Below are 19797 nucleotides of genomic sequence, written 5' to 3'. Positions count from 1 at the left end.
TGAATTAATACTTTAAAGGAAAATATGATAATGAGGGAGATAGTTTCATTAGCTGCGATGGGGACTACAGAAAAAGAAGTAAATAAAATAATTAAAAACAGACTAAAAAAAAACTTTCATTACTCCTAGTATTTACTTGATCACTATTTACCTCTTCATTCAAGGGACGTTTTCTTCAGCAACTAATCATCCTCGGGTGCTACTAGTTTCATGGATAATAAACACGGCATCCACCTTCTGACAAATATTTCTTTATCTACATACAGCATGAACACTGAACCACTTCATGAAAATTCTGATAACTGTGTTGAAAGATTGCACAGCAGTTTTGGCTGACTTGGATCCCCTTCAGGAATGAATAGCACACACACACACACACACACACACACACACATATATATATATATATATATATATACCTAGGCTGCTTCCCAGAAGGAAAGGGAGGTAGCCGAGACAGGACGACACACTCCCAATGTACTCATCCACTCAAATACATTCATTCGCATCTTACCCCCAAAGGGGAGAAGGGACAGATCCTCACTGCACCACACCGCACTAGGGTCTCAGTGACATCCGCAGCAGGGCCCGACAGCAGAGCTGGTTTACCCCCGCGACATCATAATAGACCCATCCCCTTACCCCGCACTTGACCTGATCAGCTGATCTGACCAAATGCAGGAGAATATCCCCTCAGGGCTGCGTCATCATTTATTCGTTCACAATTTCTCTCCATTTATTTCTGTCATGCACAGCCACTCTTCCTCGCTGAACAGACATCCCTCTTACATCCAATGCTCTCTCCATCCGATTCGTGGTCTTCCTCTCAGTCTTACACCTCTCACAACAGATATAGTTATCTTTTTCACCAATTGCTCATTATCCATTCCCTCCATATGCCCAAACCATTGGAACACCCTCTGCTCAACTCAATCAGCCATCTCCCGAATAACTCCAGTTCTCCTTCGCACTTCATCATTTTTCACTCGATCCATATGCGTCACTCCACACATACTCCTCAGACACCTCATCTCCATTACATTCAAACTTTTCCTCTCTACTACACCCATATTCCATGTTTCAGCTCCATATAATGCAGTTGGTACCACAACACCCTCATACAACCTTCTCTTTACATCAGTTCTAACTGAACGACATCTAAACACTTTTTTCATTCCTCCCAGCACCTTTCCTACTTCATTCATTCTAAACTTCACTTCTGCTTCTATTCTTCCATCCACAGCAACATGTGACCCTAAAAACTTAAAACACTCTACCTCCTTAAGCAACTCACCCTTCAAAACTATATTCATCCTCCTACCATCTACCGACCTCGTACATTTCATCACTCTACTCTCATTCTCATTTGCTTTCAATTTCCTCCTTTCACACACCCTTCCAAACTCCTCTACCAACTGTCTCAATCTCTCCTCTGAGTCTGCCACCAGTGCAGTATCATCTGCAAACAGCAGCTGCTTCAGATTCCACTCTCTATCATCAACATTCATCAGACTCAGACCTCCACCTAAAACTCTTGCATTCACCTCCCTTACAACACCATCCATATAAATACTAAACAATCAAGGTGACATCACACATCCCTGCCACAGCCCCACTCTCACGGGAAACCAAACACTCACAGTATTTCCCACTCTTACACACGCTCTACTACTTACATAAAAACTTTTCACCCCCTTTAGTAACCTACCATCAAGTCCATACAATCTTAAAACAGTCCACAAAGCCTCCCTATTAATTCTATCATATGCTTTCTCTAAATCCATGAACACCCAAAACACATCCTTGCCATTTGCTAAATACTTTTCGCACACTAGTCTCGCAGCAAACACCTGGTCCACACATCCCCTCCCTCTCCTATAAGCCACACTGTTCATCACCAATCACTCCCTCTGTACCCTCTCTAACTCTCTTAGTTAACACTCTGCCATACACCTTACCTACAACACTCAACAGTCTTATACCCCTAAAGCTAGTACATTCATACTTATCACCCTTGCTGTTATACAACGGGACCACACAAGCACTTGCCCAGTCAACTGGCACCATACCTTTCACAAAGCACACGTTCAACAATCTTACTAACCAGTCAACAGTAGTCGTTCCACCACCCTTCAGGCATTCCACAGCACACCCATCCATACCTGCAGCTTTCCCTGTTTTCATCTCCTTTACTGCCTCCTGCACTTCCTCCTTAGTGATCAAAGAAATATTCAACTCACCCAACACATTTATTCCTTGCACCCTTCCACTTGCCACAATCTCAGCCTCCCTTTCCTACTCTACATTTAACAATCTTTCGAATTACTCTGCCCATCTCTTCCTCACTGCATCCATCTCAATTAACATCCTTCCATCCTTTGCTTTGACTCGCTTTTCCTTCCCAGACTCTCCCTTTCGCACCCTTTTCACCTCCTTCCAAAACATTTTCTTATTCTGTTGAAAATTCTCAGTCAACCGCCTACCCCACCTCTCATCTGCTGCCACTTAACATTACGCACAGCCCTTCTCGCCCTATTGCTCTTTTCCTTATACCTCTCATATGACACCTCATCCTTCCTCTGCAGCCACACTTCATATACACGTCTCTTCTGAGCCACAGCCATACTTCCTCACACCACCATTCACTTCCTATTCTTACACCACCACCCACTCGTCTCTCACCACACACCTCGTCCACATACCCCACCACAGCACTCATAACAACTGCCATACCTCCTCCACGCTGCCATGTTTCTGATCTTTCACTGCATTCCACTCATCTTTCAATTTTTTCTGACAATCTGTCATTTTCTCTCTTTTATCCAGCTCACTCACTTTCAAAACCACCCTGCCACACCTAACCCTCCTAGCTCTCACCCATCTCTTACCTACTCTCAACTTTCCCTCCACCAGGTAGTGGTCAAACATACCTCCACCCTCTCACATCGAACAATCTTCCTATTACATTCCTGGACACAACCACATAGTCCATCAATGCTCTATCAACAACCCTTCCACCCTCCTGTCTCACCCATGCATACTTATAAATATCTTTCTTCTCAAACAGGGTATTTCCAATCACCATCTCTCGCTCAATGCACACACACACACACACACACACACACACACACATATATATATATATAGAGAGAGAGAGAGAGAGAGAGAGAGAGAGAGAGAGAGAGAGAGAGAAATATATATATATATATATATATATATATATATATATATATATATATATATATATATATATATATATGTGTGTGTGTGTGTGTGTGTGTGTGTGTGTAACATAGAGAAAGCAGAGAAAGACAGAGGGGAGGGGATTTTACCTAAATATAATACAATAGTCTGGCAACGACAATATCACAACGAGAAACACCACCGACTTAATCAGCCGGAGGTTATTTTCATTTATCTTACCATAACCGGAACATCTTCTTTAGTCTGGGTTAGAACTGTTTAACTGGAGGGGTTAGATATAGTCCTCAGCAACGGCTTCAGTACCAAGTGGCTTTCCAAAACTGAATATATTGGTTTGGAAGCTGAAAGACTAAGCTACTAAAATGCGTCCTTGCACAACATAGTCCTTATGTTGCACACCACTAGAAACTCATTTACTCGTATCTTACGTGTTGTGGGACGGCTTAGTCTGCTGGTGTGGGCGTGGGTGTGGCACTGAGAATCGAATGAATAAAGGATACAGGATAGCCACCGATAATGCTGACTGAAACGCTCCCGCAACACATGAGAAATCGCCGGGTGAAGTGGAATAGGAGTGCTATACATGAACCACCATGCGTTAACCCTATGACTAATGAGTGTTTCTGTCAGTTTAAGAAAACATAAGTCATGTCCTGAGCATAATTCGGAGTTCCTTGTTCACGGCCCAGCAGTAATCGTCATAGTTTTCAACATACTACAGTTCCATCACTTTAACTTAGCGATTTTCGTAGTTTCTCAGCCTACTTACCATAGTTCAGTGGCAGAATAAAGCAATACGACGACTCCACTTCTTTCCGACAGAACTTCTTCGAGACTAGCACCGTCTTGTCTTAACTTCGTGGTATAGGTCATCATCATTTTACGCATAGTTAAAGTGAACAGAGCATAGGCGACCTACGTTCTTTTAAGCATAGGATAATACTTTGTCATTAACCGAAACATTAAAAAGAGTAAGTAATTAACAGGCATAGGTTTAGGCTTGATATGAATCAGGCTCCTGTGTCACTCCAAGCTTAACGAAATCGCTTAACACTAAACATAGGAGAATACTTAAGTCGTTCAGTCTATGAAAGGGTAAATGACAACCGTGTTGTCAATCTTGGGTTTTTCTAATTCACTCTCAGCTGAATAAAATTGTTTGGTTCCAGTTGCAGAAAAATAATAGTTAAGACTCAACCAAACAAGGATTATTCGAAGAAATTTATCAAGTTGGTTGGAAAGTATTTGATTTTTGTTTCATGAATCATAAACCTTGGAAGTGTTCATGTATAGCGGGGCTGCGAAAATACAGTAGGCTACATACCACCACTCACAAGGTAAGCCTCGGAAGTCCCTCTTGCCGTTACCCAGGAGCCCCCCCCCTCCCCCCTCTCTCTCTAATTAAGCAAACCCTCTCTTGACGGAGGGATCAGAGACAGTTTTGATTATTCCTACCACTCTTATGACGCCATTCCTTTTTAAATCTTCCTACTCAATAAGGAGGCTAAAAACGATATCCAGTAATCCTAGAAGTTTCATGTAGTATTTTTTATACAGTATTTTAGTTTTGCTTCCACGAGATTCGGTTTAGCGGATTCCTGTCGTTGTGAAGAGATTAACCACTTCACCTCGGTGACATGTTCTTGCTACTTTTCGACGACTGTTATCAGCTTGTGAGAGACTTGAAATACACTGGTTTAATTTGGCCTCCATGAGTCCTTTAACTACCAGGGGACTTTCTTACGTTTAATACAATCATCTGGTACTTGCTATGAATATTAAAATGATGTCCTTTGGATGAACCAGTTCAAACCAGTCTTCATTATTCCTCCCAGTAACTTAAGTGTTACCAGCCTTGGCCTTTTGTATTATAATTATAAGCTGGTCCGCAAACAGTGTTTCACTAGAGATTCATCTATCGGCATTTTCTGTCTTGGGTGGACGGCTGAGTTTGCTGGTGTAGCAGTTGTTGTTGTTCTTGTTGTTATTGTATTACCTTAGTTTGTCTGCTCGACCATACCCATCAACCGCAGGCAAGCAACCGCCCCTTCGGGATCATCTCGTGCAGTGAATGGATGTTCCCATGTGTTTGATAGCGCCTCACCACAGAGAGGCACAGGGATTAGAGTGCAGGTTTGGTTCCTGGGTGGACGACCCATTTGCGCCTCTCCATCCACTTAACAGAGGCAACATAGTAGGCTCCACAACATTCCAGTATTTGAGTATATGATTCATGAGTTACAAGAAACCATTTGGCTTGTCGCTCAGTGTATAGCCACCTGAAGTGCAAAGAAGAGTAATAAATAGTGATAGCAAGGATGAGACAAATGGGGAGAGAGGAGGAGAAATGCAGAAAAAGAATGATAGACATGAAAAAAGTAGGTAACACTACATCAGGTGAGTGGATGATGGGTGCCCCCACCTGCCACCATAAGTATAGCAATGGCAGTAGGAAGGGAATAGATGATGCGGAGCAGACTATGATAATGCAGACTGAACCGACCCCTGAATAAAATATAAGAAACCTGATGGCAAACTGTAAGAAGAGAGCTATATATGAGTCTCCGTGTATTTTTGTTGCTCCCAAACAATTATATTTTGGTCAGGGCTGCTCTCATAGCTAAGATGTTAGAAACAATCTTCAGGAATCCTGTCATAATGTCTTTTAATGATAACTCTTCCTGCTGGCAGGCGTTTTTATGATTGCTGGAGCCTACTGTATTATGAAAGAATTACTGGGTTGTTCTAACTTGTCAACTCGCGGATGTCTTGTTTAATATATTCTTGTTACATGCAGATGAATTCGTTCATTCTAGACAAGGCTTCCCGTACTGACGGTTTTAATGAAGACTAAACCAAGCTGTTAAAGTTCGAAAAGTTTCACCTTTGCTTAATACTGTCTAAAATTAGTAACAATAAAAGTAATACATAAAGCCATAAGTGTATGAAACTACCTACAACTCAAATTTTGTTTGTCATCATTTCCCTTCTTACTGGATACCAAACAATGCAATTGGATATGCTACAACTGGAAACAAAACTCTGCCAGGAAAATCTTCTGGCAGTATTCTGAACCCATTCCTTACCATGACATATTTCTATAGTCCTGATGCCACCTGACTGCTGTTCTTCCACTCTTGGAAAACCCTTTGAACTGAGAGAGAAACAAACAGCATGCGTAGACAACAACAAATACACCAAAATATACAGTACTACTAAAAAGGTCAGAAGCAGAGCACAGAATCCACTCACACACACACACACACACACACACACACACACACACACACACACACACACACACACACACATATATATATATATATATATATATATATATATATATATATATATATATATATATATATATATATATATATATATATATTGAGAGAGAGAGAGAGAGAGAGAGAGAGAGAGAGAGAGAGAGAGAGCCTCTGTGTTACAGTGGTAGAGTGTGCGTTTCGCACGCTGGTGGACGAGGGTTCGCCTCCCGCCAGAGTTAAAAACTTTGGGAATCGTTCGCCGAGCCACTTGCTACTTTGGCGGACATAAGGGGTGCTGTGGTTGAATCAGTGTCGCATACTAGTATGCTTGCACCCAATCGGCTTAGGGCGGGCCGATTACACTTGGTTCACAGACTACACACACATCCAAAGCCACTACAACACTACAATTACACTTACAAACACTTCTTACCCTACATAGTCTCTACCAGACAGCCTAAGCCACTGGGTAGAGATACATTGGCTTGTATCGTCCCTGCTTCGGTAGGGATAGGCCGGTCCTGCAGTGGACCTCAACGGCTGATGATGATTGATATATATATATATATATATATATATATATATATATATATATATACCAGGAAGAAGGAACCAAAGGCCATGGGCTCCCAATAACTGTTCCATCCAAGAGAAAAAAAAATACAAGAGAGAGCCAAATTAAATGATCCGATCATTTCGAGATGCCTGGACACACTGCGTGTGAAAGACTGAAGATCATAGGGAGCAGGAAATACAGACAGAAGGAGATAGTTCTAGAGTTGACCTGTTGCATAAATGAAGGACTGGGAGTAACGGTTAACACTTGCATTAGAGAGTTGGACAGAAAAAGGATGAGCGTTTGCAGATAGACAAGTGCTACGTGCCCGTCAAAGAGGTGGAGGAATGCAAGCTGGCAGTTCAGAGGTGCATTGACCATTGAAGTAGCAATAGAAAATAGATAAAGATGCCACATTGCTGTGAAGAGACAGAGGTTGAAGGGAGCCAATAAGAGGAGGAGAGTTAATGAGACGAAAAACCTTTGACTCCACGCTATTAAAAAGAGCTGTATGAGGGGAGCCTCCCCACACGTGAGAGTTGTACTCCACACAGGGGCGGATAAAACCCGTGTATAGCATGAACGGAATTGGCTTAGCACACCTAATCCCTTGGGGACAAATTTTACAAGAGATGTAATATGATCTTTCCAAGATAAGTCCCGAGTGAATGAAACCCCAAGCATGTTCAAGGATGATGCAGGATTAAGTTGAAAATCATTCATGGTACACCTGTGGAAGATTTTGTCGGGTTGATAGGTGTAAGAACTGAGTCTTTGATGCATTAAAAACAACCAGATTATTTTTACCCCAGTCAGAGATACGAGCCAAGTCAAACATTAGGTGTGCCATAGCCTCATCCCTTGTTTGTTGAAGTAACTGCTGAGATAGACGTTGTGGGATCGAATGGAAAGGTGAATGGTGGAATCATCACCGTACAAGTGGATAGGGTTAGATGTACAGCTTAGAAGAGAGTTCGTGATGGGACAGAGCCCTGAGGAACACCACTGTTGATAGATCTAGGAGAAGAACGATAGCTGTCTACAGCAGTGGCTATAGAACGACCAGAACGGAAGTTATAGATGAAGGCACAGATAGAAGGACAGAAACTGTTAGAGAGCAGTTTGGAAATGAAAGATTTATGCCAGACTCGATCGAAAGCCTTTGAGATGTCAAGTGGAATGGCAAAGCTTTCACCAAAGTTCCCAAATGAGGATGGCCAGGAGCCTGAAAAGTAGGTGAGAAGATCGCCAGTGGAGCGTCCCTGATGGAACCCACACTGACGATCGGAAAGAAGGTTGTGATAGGAAAGATGCTTTAAAATTTTTGTATTAAGAATTTACCTGAAAGATTAAAGCAATTGGACGATAGTTAGAGGGTTTGGAATGGTCACCCTTCTTTGGGACCGGCCGAATGAAAGCAAACTTCCAGCAAGAAAGAAAGGTACAAGTTGATACACAAAGGCAAAAGAGTTTGCCTAGGCAGGGTGTAAGCACAGAAGCACAGTTCTTGAGAACAACAGGAAGGACTCCATCAGGCCCTTATGCCAGGGTAATACTGAGGCCTGTGATGGCAGAAAATACATCAGCTGAAGAAATTTTAATATCAGCCATGAAGAAGTCAGAGGGGAGAATTGATGGAGGAACGGCACCGGAATTGTTTACGTTGGAATTGGAGGAGAAACTCTGAGTGAAGAGATCTGTTTTATCAGTAGAAGAGATAGCTACAGAACCATCAGAGTAGAAAAGAGGAGGGAAGGATGATGAGATAAAGTTGTTAGAAAGGTTTTTGGCAATCAAAAGGAGCAGGAAGAATTCAAGTTGGAGAGTTGAGGGCATTTACTACGGATGAAACTATTTTTAGCAGAACGAAGAGCAGACTTAGCACAATTCCGGGCAGAAACATAGAAAGATGTGATTCAGGGGTGGTTTGGCTCCGGTACCTTTTATAGGCCGTCCTTGTTGCGGACAGCATTAGAACAAGCGTGACTAAACCAAGGCTTTCTTGCATTGGTAAAAGGATATGAGAAAGGAATATGTGCTTCCATGCCCGAAAGAATAACCTCTGTAATGCGCAAGGCACACTCAGATGGTTCTCGGCCATGGAAGCAATAATCATTCCACGGAAAATCAAAGATGTACTGCCTGAGGGCCTCCCAATCTGCAGTTCCAAAGTACCACAGTCGACGTTACTTTGCAGGGTCCACAGACTGTACTGGAGCGATAGAACTGATTAATGTAATAAGGTTGTGATCGGAGGAGCCGAACGGAGAGAAAAGATTAACTGTGTCGGCAGAAGGATTAGTTGTAAGGAAGAAGTCAAGTATGTTGGAGCTCTCTCCAAGGTGGTCAGGGACACAGGTAGGATGCTGTACAAGCTGCTCTAGGTCATTAAGGATAAAAAAGATGTGGGCTTGTTCACCAGGTGGATCAGTGAAAGGGGAGAAGAGCCAATGGTGGTGGTGAACATAGAAATCTCCTAGAGTGGAGATTTCAGAGAAAGGGGAAATGGATAGAATGTGTTCCATCGTAAAAGTAAGATAGTCAAAGAATTTTTGATAGTCAGTAGAATTAGGAGATAAGTAAATAGTGCAGATATATTTAGTAAGAGAATGACAGGAGAGCCAAAGTCATAGTTTAGAGAATTCAAAAGAATATATATATATATATAAATATATATATATAAAAAAATATATATATATATATATATATATATATATATATATATATATATATATATATATATATATATATATATATATAAGGTTGGACAGTTATCCACAAGGGTGCAACAAAGTTCACCGTTAAGAAACAAGTGGAGATAAAGACCACAAATGCATTCGACGCATTACGGGACGAATATGAATGGAGGTCAGAGAGAGAAGTAGAGGAGAAGGACGGTGAGAGAACTTCCCGTACAGATAAGTAAAAAGTACAAACGAGGTCTAACAACGTGATCTTAACTAGGCTACATATTTGCCCTGTGATGAAGTTATCTAACTTGTATAGCCCATTGCTCAGGTTCATAACTTCATCACAGGGCAAATATGTAGCCTAGTTAAGATCATTTAGTTTGATCTCATTTATATTTTTCCCCCTTACTATATAAGCACACCCCGTACCTGAAAGGAATTGTATAAGTGTATGTATGCAACTGCAATTTTGGTTGTAAAGAATGGGTGATACTGTATGTATAACTGATAATATACTTTTGTCTATGCATATTTTCACTCATTTATATATGTATAAATTTGTGTGTGCTTACGTAGGTTTGCATGTAGCTGGGTTCATATACATGTACAGTATACGACTGGGTAAGTATTTAAGTATTTTTTTTTTTACATGAATCAGTGTTTGTGTACCTATGGTACTCGTGCAAGTGTTTAATGACATTATTTATATGTGCAGTTGTCCATAAAACATGACACTGTCTTTGATTAATTTGCAAAATTATGAGAGAGACAGACAGACAGACAGAAATCTGGGTAGGTCACTAGGATGAGGCCCATGCTTGATGATCCCCTCCCCACACCCTAATAATTCTTTAAGAACTTAATGCTACGACACTCCTCAGTTAAGCATACCGTACGGTATATAATTCATTGTTACTCCACAAGTTTGTATATAAAGAATTATTTTATGTATGTAATAATATTTATTTTAATACTGTATTAATTTAACTAAAAATAGGGTTGTAAGTTTATAACACTATTATTTGTCAACGACTTAGTAAGCTACCTTGGGACTTTCCCCTTCCTCTTTCTGTATAAAAATGACAGGTGTACTCCAACTCCTTCACTTTGCTTTCCCCTGAAGATGGGAGTACACGAAAGCACTCGGGATATATCGCGATTCCGTTTCCTTGTGGATATCAGCATATCTATGAATCACGTGTTATTAAGTGATTTAATTGCATATATATATATATATATATATATATATATATATATTCAGGGTGTCCCCAAAAAGTGTATTCACTCTTTGACTGCCCATTACTCATACAATTTTTTATTTTTTTTGTTTCAGGTGCAACTAACTTGAAATAATGGCAGACGTACGACTAACTTTTGAAGAAACAAAATTGGTCATAAGGTGCTACTGGAAATAAGAAAACGTCACGGAAGTGAAAAGACAATTTAGAAGACAATTTCACAGAGATCTACCAATGCGACGCACCATTGTTCGCATCAGAGATAAGTCTGAAACAGATGGAACTGTACACGACGTCCATAAGCAACATTCTGGAAGACCATGGACTCCACCAGCCCCACAAGAGACGAACAACTGCTCGAAACTCTCCTCCGATCCCCACAAAAATCCATACGACAATCGGCTCGTGAGATAGGAATCCCAAAATCGAGCGTCCATCGCATGTTGAAGCGAGTCCATAGGAAAAGTTACATTCCAACATTAATCCATTTTCTCAATGATGATGATCCTGACCGAAGAGTAGAATTTTGTGAATGATACCTGGACAAAAGCGCGGATGATGCAGCGTTTCCAGACAAAATTGTCTGGAGCGATGATGCCACCTTTAAGTTAAATGGCTCAATTAATCGACACAATTGCACCTACTGGGCTCCTCAAAATCCGCATGTTACTATGGAACAACATTTGTACTCACCAGGGGTTACAGTGTGGTGTGGGTTATCAGCATTAGGCATCATAGGGCAATTCTTTTCTGACCAAAGTGTCACTGGTGCCGTTTACCTAAACTTATTGCAGGAATCCATCGGTTCACGCATTGAAGAGATGTTTTGTGACGAAGAGATTTACTTCCAGCAAGGTGGAGCACCTCCCCACTACCATCAAGATGTAAAGGCCTATCTCGATGCAACTCATCCAAACACATGGAATGGGCGCAGAGGTGGCGTTGAATTCCCTGCTCGTTCCCCAGACCTCACTCCAGTAGACTTTTTTATGGGGATATCTCAAAGATAGGGTTTACGCTAGAAAACCAGCAACAGTCGGTGAGTTCACAGAGGAAATTGAAAGACAGTGTCTCGCAATTCCAAATGCAATGATTCATAATGTTCTAGAATCCATTGATCCACGTTATCAGCTGTGTCTGGAAAATGGTGGTCATCAGTTTGAACATTTAAGAACACGAAAGAATGAGTAGACTAGCCATTTAACTTTCTTTAATTACATGTAATTTTCTTGTATCTGTGTCAATAAACACTGTATTTATTGTCATTCAAAGTATGAGTACATATTTTGGGGACACCCTGTATATATTAATATATATATATATATATATATATATATATATATATATATATATATATATATATATATATATATATATATATATATATATATATATGTATATGTGTGTGTGTGTGTGTGTGTGTGTGTGTGTGTTTGTGTGCAGAGACTTCACTTCACCGTGATGATATGTATGCAAAATAACCACAGGAAAAATCAAAGGAGCGACAGTGTGTACTTTCGTATATTACATCTTCAGACAGAGTGAGACAGAAACGTAAAGGGTAGAGGTCTTTTATGCACACCCGCTGCAAGGTGTGGCTCACAGAACAAAGGATGACCTGAATTTTTACCTGCAGCTTTACTTATGGTCACCTGCAGCAGGGAGTGGCACACAACAAAGGATGACCTGAAACTAAAAATGGGTAAAGCATACAGTAGAACAATAAGTACCATTTTGTTTCTTTTTGTTTTTCTTCCTTAGGAATGCACATGACAAAGGAGGAGGGAGTAGGAGGGGAGGAAAGGGGAGGAGGAGGGAGGGGGAAGGGGAAGGGGAGTAGGGGAAAGGGGAGGAGGAGGGAGGGGAAGGGGAAGGGGAGGAGGAGAAAGGGGAAGGGGAGAGGAGGGGATAAATACTGCGGCTTAACTTAAGACCTAGAGGATTAATGCTAGGTGTGTCTCATGCAGGTGTGACTATACCACCAGGAGATGACAGGGAACAATCAGTTGTTAGTCTGGGGGATACTGCTTTAAAATTAATTCGGTTACAATTTATCACACTTAAAATGACCATAGCTCATGTTTACATTCTTTTCATATATGCCAGAAATTAAACAAGACTCTATTTCCTTTCTTTCATCTAAGCTTTTTGATCTTGCTAGAATCTTAGCCTGCCCAGTCAATATGGTGATCACTGGATGCTTTGTGCTGAAATAAACCTAAATTGTTTCCCACACGTGCCGTAACTAGAGCTATGACGGCAGAAGCCAGCCAAGCGAATGTTGACAGTAATGGCACTGGCAATGCCGATGATGATATTGGGCTTGGTGATACCTTTTTCGCCCAGTTAACCCTTGTGTGGTGTTTATGTGTTTGTTACGCAGCCAATGTTTGCGGGTCTGGTGGACCCACCGCATTATTGGGTTTTTAAATCAATACAGCCATAACAGTTTCTGTAAAAATACCAATGTTTACTTTATCCCAAATGCAGACAATAAAGACAGCATATATGGTTAATAATAATATGCTTAGGAGCTCCTGTCCCAGCTTGTGTGAGGTAAAGAAGTTATTGCATGTGAAATGTGTCCACTGAGTCCTTGTGTCATGTCCAGGACAACTTTCACCCCTTGGTTCTTCTCAGGGGCTCCTCCATCTGGCCTCCTTGTATACACTTGCAAGTTCCATGCATATGATGATGCAGCATCACAGGCAGCCCAAATCTTTATTCCGTACATTGCGGGTTTTGATGGTATGTACTGCCTGAAGGGGCAGCGGCCCCTAAATGGCACCAGCTGCTCATCAACAGTGACATTAGGGCCAGGGTAGTAAAACAGGGGAAGGCAGTGCACTCACTTGTCCCACACTGTCTTGATGGGAGCTAACCTGTCTCTCTGCCACCGAGCTAGTCTGTCATCTTGCGGTTATCAAAGCAGATAATCCTGGAAATAATGTGAAAATTTTCCAGAGACTTTGTGGCACAGAAAAGTTCTCTGCCAGTTTCTGCATCCCACAGGGATTCTGTGGATTCCCCTTTAGATCTGAAAACTCCAGCATGGATAAGAAGCCCAAAGTATGCTCGTAAATTTGTCTGGTCCATCTCCTTCCACCCCTCTCCAAAATCACGCCTTCCCTCTATTTTAGTGCAATCCAAAATAATTTTCTGGATGTCATCCGGGATGAAAAGTTCAAAAGAAGAGAACATATCCTGCACGTGAGTAACTGCCATCCGTGTTGGCCCTGGGTGCATCTTTATCATATTGGCAGCCCTGCAGGGTGGCTCTTTCTTTGGGCAAGGATACCATTCAATTTCACCATTTTTTGACATCCATATTTCTCCACTTGCTGGCTGCTGGTGGGCTGTCTGCTGACTGGCTGGTCCTGTGGCTGGCTGCTGACGAGCTGGTCCTGTGGCTGACTTCTGCAGGAGGCCTGAAGCTGGCTGCTGACGGGCTAGTTTTGGAGCTGGCTCAAGGTCAATTTCATCCTCTTCTTCAAACTCACTGTCAGACTCTGAATTGACAGAAATGCGATCTTCAAATTCTGAAAATATCTTCCTATTCTTTATCTTCCCAAGCTTCTATTTCTTCGAAAATCATCTCTAAGGCCCTCTGCAGGGAGACCCTTTTCGCCATCTTGATCGAGTACAATGTGGAGCCACACAACCAAACCTATTTATTTGTTGTGTTCCACCCCCAATCTGCAGGTGGGAGAGAGTGTACGAAAATATAGAATGGTTCCAGCAAGACAGAGGGTAAAATGTGCGGGAATGTGGGAGCAGATAGGTTTCGGTGCTTGAAATGTAACAATGTTGTAACCGTGTGCATGAATAGTAGGAGCAGAGAAATCACACACACACACACACACACACACACACACACACACACACACACACACACACACACACACACACACACACTAACAGCAGGCCATGTAGGAGGAGGACAGAGTGAAGGGACACAGCATCTCTACACTTTTATTACCCTCAGGTCCAATGGACCCGAACACCACATGTGTAATATAAACGTGTAGGAGGGGTGTATGGTGTGAAGTCATTGAAAATGTGTTATTTTATATGTTCTTCACAGAAAATGAGCCAAGGCCAAAGAGTCTGAAGTTGAAATAATAATAAATTGATCATTTTTCTTTTGGTAAACATTGGAAACGGGTCCCACAGACCCGAACACCACACAAGGGTTAAATGACTCAGAGGTTGATGATTCTCCCCAGACTGATGCAAGTTCAAAGACAGCCGATATGCAAAGATCTGTTCAGAGACCGCCACTTTAATTGACTCAGCAGTTAGGGAAGATGAATGTGAGTCTGAATTGACAGTGTTATTATTTAAGGCCAAACAACGTGTTAATGCGAAGATGGAGACCTAGTGTTGCTCATAATAACGAGTGGGAGACTGTACATCAGGTGATGGTTCCAAGATCTTATAGGCAATAAATTATGTCCATTGCTCATGACTCTCCTTTAGCAGGTCACTTAGGGGTGAGCAAAACACTTCTCCGCATCTGGCAGCATTTTTACTGGCCTTGAATCCGTCGAGATGTTTCCCGGTTCTGTAGGTTATGTCACACCTGTCAGCTAGTCGGTAAGAGCAATAAGCCCATCCCTTCGGCTCCATTGATTCCTCTACCTGTGTTTGAGGCCCCATTCACTAGAGTCCTTGTGGACATTGTTGGCCCTTTGCCTAAAACCTCCTTAGGCCACCAGTACATCCTCACAATGTTAGACATGGCCACTAGATATACCGAAGCCAGTCCTTTGAGAAATATTTCAGCTAAACTGGTTGTAATGGAGATGCTGACCTTCTTTACCCGTTTTGGTCTCCCTAAGGAAGTTCAGTCAGATCAAGGCAGTAATTATAATGCCAGACTGTTCAGACAAACCCTTAAGGAGTTAGGAATCTCCCAGATCACTTCCTCAACATATCATCCTCAGAGTCAGGGTGCAATAGAGAGGTATCACCAAACTTTGAAGAGTATGATTAATAAGATGAGTTTGGATGAAAAGGAATGGGACAAGTGTTTGCCTTTCCTACTTTATGCCACCAGAGAGACACCGAGTGAGTCCTTGGGCTACTCTCCATTTCACTTAATCTTTGACCATGAAGTAAGAGGTGCTCTTAAACTTCTCAAAGAAAAATGGGTCAAGGATGATGATCAAATTAACTTGCTAGACTAAGTGTCAAAATTTAAAGAAAGACTGGCCTGTAGCATGGCAATAGCCAGGACACACTTGGAGTCACCTCAGGAGAAGATGGAGAGGTGGTATGACCACTCTAAGAAAGTTAAGAACAGAGTGTTTCACCCAGGCAATCAAGTTCTTGTCTTGCTTCCCATTCATGGTCAGCCTCTGTAGGCAAGTTTTGCAGGCCTGCATATAGTGGAGAAGGGGGTAGGTGAAGTCAGTTATGTCATTTTAACCCCAGGCAGGAGGAAGGAACGAAGATTGTGCCATGTAAATATGTTGAAGGAGTACCACAGGCGAGACGTCCTCAGATGCAGACCATGATTCAAGAGGAAATGAACTACATGTTGCAGCAGAGGTTAATTGAGTCCTGTCAAAGTGAGTGGTGCTCCCCGGTCATTGTGGTTCCAAAACCCAATGGGTCTGTTGAGCACCACCTCTCCTCCTCTAAACCTCACCTTCTTTTTCTAACGGAGACTCAGCTGTCTGAGGCAACTGACAGCAAACCCTTTTCTGTATCCTCCTACTTTCTCTATACTCATTTCAAAGCCAAAGGTGGCTGTTGTGTATATATACGCAACGACTTGTCTTGCTCTCGTGTTCCTGAACTCGATTCTTCTGAATTCTCTACACTCTGGCTTCGGCTTTCCTGTCATTCTCTGACTAAATATATCTGTGCTGTTTACTTATCCCCTAATTCTACTGACTATCAAAAATTCTTCGACTATCTTACTCCTACGATGGAACACATTCTATCCATTTCTCCTTTCTCTGAAATCTCCATTCTAGGATATTTCAATGTTCACCACCACCTTTGGCTCTCCTCTCCTTTCACGGATCCACCTGGTGAACAAGCCTACATCTTTTCTATCCTTAATGACCTAGAGCAGCTTGTACAGCACCATACCCGTATCCCAGACCGCCTTTGAGAGAGCCCCAACATACTTGACCTCTTCCTCACAACTAATCCTTCTGCTTACTCTATTAATCTTTTCTCTCTGTTGGGCTCCTCTGATCAAAACCTTATTACCTTAACCTATCCTATCACTCCAGTGCGGCCTGTGGACCCTCCAGGGAAACGTCGTTTGTGGCATTTTGGAGCTGCGGACTGGGAGGCCCTCAGGCAGTACTTCTTTGATTTTCCCTGGAATGATTATTGCTTCCATGACCGGGAGCCATCTGAGTGTGCTTTGCGCATTACGGAGGTTATTCTCTCGGGCATGGAAGCATACATTCCTTTCTCATATCCTTTGACTAACGCAAGAAAGCCTTGGTTTAATCACGCTTGTTCTAATGCTGTCCGCAACAAGGAAAGGGCCTACAAAAGGTACCGGAGCCAACCCACCCCTGAATCACATCATCTTTACGTTTCTGCCCGGAATCGTACTAAGTCTGTTCTTCACTCTACTAAAAATAATTTCATCCATACTAAATGCTCTCAACTCTCCAACTCGAATTCTTCCCACTCCTTCTGGCACCTTGCCAAAAATCTTTCTAACAACTTTACCTCATCATCCTTCCCTCCTCTTTTCTACTCTGATGGTTCTGTAGCTATTTCTCCTACTGATAAAACAGATCTCTTCGCACAGACTTTCTCCTCCAATTCCACCTTAGACGATTCCGGTGCTGTTCCTCCATCTCTTCCCACCTCTGACTTCCTCATGGCTGACATTAAAATTTCTTCAGTTGATGTATTTTCTGCCATTACTGGCCTCAGTACTAACAAGGCATATGGGCCTGATGGGGTCCCTCCTGTTGTTCTCAAGAACTGTGCTTCTGTGCTTACACCCTGCCTAGGCAAACTCTTTCGCCTTTGTCTGTCAACTTGTACCTTCCTTCTTGCTGGAAGTTTGCTCTCATTCAGCCAGTCCCAAAGAAGGGTGACCACTTCCAACCCTCCAACTATCGTCCAATTGCTTTAACGTCCTGTATTTCAAAAGTTTTCGAGTCAATTCTCAATAGAAAAATTTTAAGGCATCTTTCCTATCACAACCTTCTTTCCGATCGTCAGTACGGGTTCCGTCAGGGACGCTCCACTGGCGATCTTCTCACCTACCTTTCAGACTCCTGGTCATCCTCCTTTCGGGACTTTGGCGAAAGCTTTGCCATTGCACTTGACATCTCAAAGGCTTTCGATCGAGTCTGGCATAAATCTTTAATTTCCAAACTGCCCTCCTACGGTTTCTATCCTTCTATCTGTGCCTTCATCGCTAGCTTCCTTTCTGGTCGTTCTATAGCCGCTGTTGTAGACAGCCATCGTTCTTCTCCTAGATCTATCAACAGTGGTGTTCCTCAGGGCTCTGTCCTATCACCTACTCTCTTCCTTTTATTCATCAATGATCTTCTAAGCTGTACATCTAACCCTATCCACTCATACGCTGATGACTCCACCCTTCACCTTTCCATTCGGTCCCCGCAACGCCCATCTCAACAGTTACTTCAACAAACAAGGGAAGAGGCTATGGCACACCTAATGTCTGACTTGGCTCGTATCTCTGACTGGGGTAAAAATAATATGGTTGTTTTTAATGCATCTAAGACTCAGTTCTTACACCTTTCAACCCGACAAAATCTTCCACAGGTATACCCACTAATGTTTAATAATATTCAACTTAATCCTGAATCATCCTTGAACATGCTTGGGGTTTCATTTACTCGGGACTTATCTTGGAAAGATCATATTACATCTCTTGTAAAATCTGCTTCCAAGAGATTGGGTGTGCTAAGCAGACTCCGCTCTTTCTTTACCCCTGCACAATTGTTGACTCTATACAGGGGTTTTATCCGCCCCTGTGTGGAGTACAACTCTCATGTGTGGGGAGGCTCCCCACATACAGCTCTTCTCAATAGGGTGGAGTCAAAGCCTTTTCGTCTCATTAACTCTCCTCCTGTTACTGACTCCCTTCAACCTCTCTCTCTCTTCGCCGCACTGTTGCATCTTTATCTCTTTTCTATCGCCACTTTAATGGTCACTGCTCCTCTGAACTGTCTGCTTGCATTCCTCCACCTCTACGACGGGCGCGTAGCACCCGTCTGGCAGCAAACTCTCATCCCTTTTCTGTCCAACTCTCTAATGCAAGAGTTAACCGTTACTCCCAGTCTTTCATTTATGCAACAGGTCAGCTCTGGAACTGTCTCCCTCTGTCTGTATTTCCTGCTGCCTATGATCTCCAGTCTTTCAAATGCAGTGTGTCCAGGCATCTCAAAATGATCGGATCTTGAATTTGGCTCTCTATTGTATTTTGTTTTTCTCTTGGAGGGAACTGTAACTGCAGGCTCATGGCCTTTGGTTCCTTCTTCCTCGCATAAAAAAAAACAAAAACAAGACTGATACCTACCCACTTTCTGGAGTAGATGATTATGTGGACGTGATAGGCAGTGCTAAGATTACCACAAAATTAGATTTGATGCAGCGATATTGGCAAGTCCCACTCACAGAAAGGGCCCAAGAAATTTCCTGTTTTGTGGTCAGTGGCAATACTTATAAATGTAAGGTCATGCCCTATGAGATGAAGAATGCTCCTGCCACCTTCCAAAGGCTGATGAATAATCTCACCAAGGATGTTAAAAGTTGTGTAACTTACATTGATGATGATGTTATTTTTAGTGACACCTGGGAACAACACTTGAGCCAACTATAGATGCCTT

The sequence above is a fragment of the Coenobita brevimanus genome, chromosome 56, assembly GCF_032717465.1.
Source record: "Coenobita brevimanus isolate Jiangsu-jjx chromosome 56, ASM3271746v2, whole genome shotgun sequence".
In the NCBI taxonomy this organism is placed as follows: Eukaryota; Metazoa; Arthropoda; class Malacostraca; order Decapoda; family Coenobitidae; genus Coenobita; species Coenobita brevimanus.
The sequence above is the reverse complement of the archived record's forward strand: the minus strand, read 5'-3'. Positions refer to the sequence as shown.